The sequence below is a fragment of the Vespa crabro genome, chromosome 7 (assembly GCF_910589235.1).
Source record: "Vespa crabro chromosome 7, iyVesCrab1.2, whole genome shotgun sequence".
NCBI lineage: Eukaryota > Metazoa > Arthropoda > Insecta > Hymenoptera > Vespidae > Vespa > Vespa crabro.
This window is the reverse complement of record NC_060961.1, coordinates 884001-890000: the sequence shown is the minus strand read 5'-3', so window position 1 is coordinate 890000 and position 6000 is coordinate 884001. Positions and strand designations below refer to the sequence as shown.

Here is a 6000-nt window from a genome sequence, read left to right as displayed (position 1 = left end):
ATCAATCAGTGGGGAGACATTTGATAGTAGAGAGTAGTACCTTCCAAATTTATCCCCTTTTATTTTATCATCTTTTCTATTTTCCTTCGAAAATCTTTTACGAATTAATCTTAATTTTCTCACCTCCTAACAATGGTTATCTAAAAGTAATTGACTTTTAATATCATCTAGGGACTTTTTTCTCTTTCTTTGTTTTACTTCATTTTTTCCCATAGAAACCTTTTACTAGAATCAATCTTAACTTTCTCATCCTAACAAATGACGTCAGCCCTCTCTCTCTCTCTCTCTCTCTCTCTCTCTCTCTCTCTCTCTCTCTCTCTCTCACTTGGACGAAGGATTAAAATTGAATCTTTAGATGGAACAGCTTTGGATTTTGTACCGTTTGCTTCGTAGATAAAACAAGATCCGTTAGAGGTTGATTAACCGTCGTTACCGAAGGAGAACGATCTGGTCGAAGTTAACGGTTTAGCGAGAATGATCGATTGAGATAAGACTATCGAATGAATGATAATTGCTTCTCTTTTTCTTTTTCGTGTGTGCGTTATTTTTCTTCTAATTTTTTTTTCTTTTCTTTTTCTATCCGTTTACACATATAGATATATGTACCTTTATGTACATATTTTTTTATTTACATGCAACGGCATACACACTTGCATTAACTCATACGAATTAAAGACCGATGATTGTCGGTACTAGAATAGTAAGAGATAAGGATAGATAGATGGATAGAGCGACAATGATCAATGTAATATACCTTTCCTATCTTAATTGATCAATCTGGTCAATCTGTTACACCGTTCGAGAAATCGATTCTTCCACTTTACTCTATTTTCCGTTTGAATCGATTAATCGGGTCAAGAAAGGAAGGGATATATATATATAAAGAGAGGAGAGAGAGAGGATCAAGAACTTATTGCTTGGCTCTCGGTGTCGCAAGACGATTAATATGCAATTATGCTATTGGTGCAAAAAATAATAAAGAAAAAAAAAGGAACATTTTTGTAACCTTCGACAATAGTAATCTGAGTTCGTACGAGACACGAAATGTCCTTCAACGTGATCGATGGACTCGAACGTGGTTCTAGAACGTCAAACGAATCGATTTTGTTTGGTTTGTCGATTAAAATCAAACGGAACGAAACAAAAAAAGAAGAAAAAGAAATAAAGAAAGAAAGAAAGAAAAAAAATAATAAAATCCCAACGCGAAAGAGTTTTCTCAACTGAAGAAATAAAAAGGAAAGAGACTTTTATCTTTGTCGGCGGCTCGATGGAAATTCTGGTCCTTCGTTTAAAACGTCGTTCAACCGGAAAAGAATATGGCGACACTGATGGGAGAGATAGAAAAAGAAAGAAAAAGAAATGAAGTAGAAAAGGAAGCAATTAACGGATGAAAAAAGACTGCCGTAAATAGTGCCACGTGACACAAAGGTGAATCTTTTCAAATAGAAAACTAAAATAGAATGGACTAAGAAAATCTAAAACTTTAGGATAAACGACGATCGTTAAGTGACCACGAAAGGACAAATCGGAAATGAAACGAAACGAAGCGAAACGAAAAGAGGTTATGTTACACGACAAATCGTGTCCTGGCGAGCGTGACACTGCGATGAGCGATGATGAATCACCAGTGCCGTAGTGCTTTATGACGAAGAGAGAACAAGAAGGAACGGAAAGAAAAAAAAAAAAAAGAGAGAGAGAAAGTATCGTTTCATCCTTTTCTTAAATATGTACTTTCGTTCTACTTTCATATATTTTTCGATAAGCAAATCATTAATGAAAATGACAATAGAACACACACACACACACACACATACACATTAACATATTTTCGTAATAAACGATGAGTAAATATGTGAAGCGATAAAATTTGTTCCTTGATTGAAATCGTGTTGTTTGAACATAAAAGACAACAAGATGGCTACGTACGTTTTGATTCACGTAGTCGGTATACATAACGTGTATAAAAGAAAAAAAGTAAAATAATAATAAAAAAAAAAATGATATCACAAATATAATAACATTGAACGATCTTAAATATATGATTATCAATAATTATCGATTCTTTTTGAGCGACAAAGAATTAACGTAAAAATTTCTTTTTTCTTTTCTTTCCTTTCTTCTTTTTTTTTTTTTCTTTCTTTTATAGTTTCCTACCTCTCTCGCTTTCCTATCTTTTCTCTGTTCTATCCTTTTCTTTACGTTCCTCGTTCTCAGGCGCCAACGTCGAAGGAGTTTTTCACGGCAGGACGATTATCTAGTTCAGTTCGGTTTCGAAAGAAGATAATAAAGCGTGGAATCTTTTAACTCGCGTACAACAACAACACAACGCCGATCGCTTGGAGGACGACGACGACGACGCGGTTCGTTTACTTTCGATATTGTATGTTGCCAGGTGGCAGCACCATCCGCTTGCATCAATCTGTCGCCGATAAAAACTCGCGGCAAATTTGAAATAGTCAATTTTTAAATAAGAAAATAATGATTTATTATATATGTATGTATGAACGTCTCGTTTGATTCTTTTTATAAAAGAATGATCAAACCATCATAGATTATAGCAATTGAAAAAAAATATATATATATATATATATATATATATATATATATTATGTTTGAGATCAATAGAGATGATATAGAGATAGGAACCAATAATTAAAAGGAGCTTAAAAAGCCATCTTGAACATAAGAACTCGATGTTACACGAGTATCACGTTACAACGTTGAGAGCCCTTTTTGTTATACGATATGCGAAGTACAACGAGGAAGGGATAAATATCGTTGTCTCTCTTGGAGATGCTCGATTATTAATAGCCAAGCTTAACGGTGTCTCCCATCGTCTGTTAGGCGTGACTTTTTAAAGGATACATCGTAAGCGAGTGAACGGAGCGAGCGAGCAAGAGAGAAAAAGAGAGAGAGAGAGAGAGGTCATATTACTATATGATAGCAATTAATAGGTTATCAAGTATGTGTATATGTATTTACATGAGTGTAATTTTTTTTCTTCGTTGTTTATGTCACACTCCAATTGTATTTTTAACGAAGATAATTACTTAATTTGTCATCATGGCATAACTTGTTTTTTGAGCAACAATTATATTATATTTATTGGGTCCACTATTCATATATATATATATATATATATGTATATATATATATATATATATAGAGAGAGAGAGAGAATACAGAAATCACAGCTTACTCTAGAAATTTTTTTCCTAATAAATCTACTATATATCACTTCGATTTCTATTTATTCTGATACTATATATATATACATACAATATATATTCCAACCTTTTTGACCCAACTTCATCATGTATCGCGTACGTAAGCACGAAGAAAGTTACATAATCAGTATTCGATAAAAGAAAATGAAGGAAAAGAAAAGAAAAGAAAAGGAAAGAAAAAAAGAATAATACGTGAAGTAAGATTTTGGCAAATCGTAAATAAGATCTCGGAGTAAAAATGTCCGAGGGCAGGACTTTTTTCTTTTTTTCTTTTTTGTTTTTTTTTTTTTCCTTTTTCTTTTTTTCATGAAGTTGCAACTTTTCTACGACATGATAAGACTCGACCTCTTGACATTAAAAGACCTCCTTTTCCCCGTATCTCTTTCGTCGTTGTCGCAGTCGATTCACGTGTTTCGTTTCTCCCAAAAGAGAGTAGAGTTTAGACACGCCAAGAGAAGATACTGTCGACGGAGATTATATCTAATCTTCTTCCATTTTTTTTTTTTTTTCTTTTTTAATAAGGAATAGGGCGAAACATTTTCAAGCGATTTTAAACGTCAATTACACACACTTTTTCTTCCAAATCTGTTAACATTAATTTTTTTTTTTTTTTTTTTTACTTTCAGATTACAACTTAGACTTGTAACAGTCTGAAGAAAAAAAAAAAATAAATAAATGAATAAATAAAAATATAAGCCTGATAATAAGTCCAGGAAAAAAAAAAGTAAACGATTATAAAAATATCACCTAGGAACTTTTGGGATTCGTTCGGGAACTTTTATTTATGTTATTATACACAGCCGATAAATAATATTTCTCGTCCTTGTCTCGTCCGTGTTGACGTCTGATAAATATGCAAAAAAGAAGAAGCAAAAGAAAAAGAAAGAAAAATATTGAGAGCTATTTCGAGCAGACATTCTTTGGAGTAAGATAATTAATAATAAAAATGAGAGGAGACAGGATGGAGAGGGGTTTGAGGATTGCGTCGAAAATTTCCACTCTCTACCAGCTGTTACTGATAATACGAGAGAACGGAAGGTGTACATATTTCTTCTTCTTCTTCTTTTTCTTCTTCTTCTTCATCATCTTCATCTTCTTCTGTACATATAAACACAGGAATACCGAGAAAGCATTATCGAGAGCCTTTATAGTTTTACGACTCGTGCAATCTCTTCTTGAATGGTGATGTAAGCACTTTGGTTAATTTCAACCAAAATATCTGCTTAAAAATAACACCCTTGCCTTAAACTTTCTTGATTTTCGATTGTTTAAACGTGAACAATTTATTTATATATACAGACACACACATACACACACATAGACGATTATTAATAATGTCTAATAAATTATTCAGATATCATTATCGATTATATAAAGAATTAATGATCTCTGTCTGATGTTTTTCTTGATCGTCTAAAATTATAAAAAAAAAATTATAAAAAAAAAAAAAGAAAGGAAGAAGAAAAGAAAAAGAAAAAAAGAAAAAAGCCAAATAAAAACTATGGAAGATTTCGATTAGAAAATCTTATATGTGAAATGTTATTCATGTTTTGCCTGCGTTACGTAAATACACCTCGGGCGATATACAATATTCTAAAATTTAATGGGTCATTCATATCAATGACAAAGTTTCATCGGACGTTTTTATCAATTCAACGTTAGATCCGTAAAAGTCAAGGATATTTGAAAATTTAGAATAAAATTGTTTGAGAGACTATGGGATTCGAAGGCGTCGTCGTCCACCACTTGCCGTTCGCACGTGACACGATGACGGATTTATTGATCGTAAATATGGTTCAACAATATAAGTAGCACAAGTATACATACATATATATATATATATATATATATATATATATATATATATATATATATATATAGGTGTATATATATTATATACGTGTGATACGCGATGTGATGTATGTGCCATAGTCTTTCATGTGTGTACAATTTTAACCTATTTTCCAAATACACGAAGGCTCATTCTTGTGGTTACATGAGTTACATATATATATATTGTACTGGCTCGTAAAATTTTGACGATTAATCGCGCCCGAGAAAATGTATAATATAATATCCGTCGATCATAGAAAATATTTCAAAAACTCCTCGTATCTCGATATATGAAATTATACGAAACGAAACGAAACGAAACTAACGTCGGTTATACATATATTAAGAGAGTAAATTTTCATTTGGTGTTTGTTTGATTTCATCTCTCGGTCACGTGCTTAATATACACAAACGTACGTTCATTCTCCATCTCTTGCAGTATAATAAAACAATCTTGTTTAACGACGGCGCATTGACAAAAATAGTCTGGATGACTCTACCTGTCTTCGCTCCTGTAGGCGCCTAACGTCTTGAAAATTATACGCGTTCACGTGTGTGTTTGCCGAAGGATTTTCATTGGCGACGAAAGATCTATAAAACTTGTCAGACAACATATATCATAACAGAATGTTCTAATAATTTATTTCTACGCGTTAAGGAAAATATTTCTTTTTTCTTTTTTTCTTCCCCTCTTCCCTTTCTGACATTAATTGATCTACAGAGTTTAAGAAACTAAACTTCTCTTAGAGGCAATTTTAACGATCTCCTTCCTCTTCTCCTTACTTTTTCGATTAATATCTTATTTTCTCCTTTTGTTTTCGGTGAGGATTATAAAACTACAAGGAAATAGGGATCATTTTTTTCTACGTAGCAAATTTTTTTTTTATAATCTCTAAAGAGAGAGAGAGAGAGAGAGAGAGAGAGAGAAAGGAGAAAACCC

At 32.5% G+C, this 6000-nt stretch overlaps 1 protein-coding gene across 18 annotated transcripts in view; it reads right to left on the bottom strand.

The window, feature by feature from the left end:
- Positions 1 to 6000, bottom strand: part of LOC124425327 (serine/threonine-protein kinase MARK2-like) — a 79765-nt gene that overhangs the window by 38836 nt on the left and 34929 nt on the right. Inside the window, exon 1 of one of the 18 annotated variants that reach the window (XM_046965537.1) lies at positions 2155 to 2333. The exons of the other annotated variants lie outside the window; for them this stretch is intronic. The gene's annotated coding sequence lies outside the window, so the exon portion shown is untranslated. Of the gene's footprint in view, positions 1 to 2154; positions 2334 to 6000 lie in introns of those variants that run through there. 18 annotated transcript variants of the gene reach the window in all.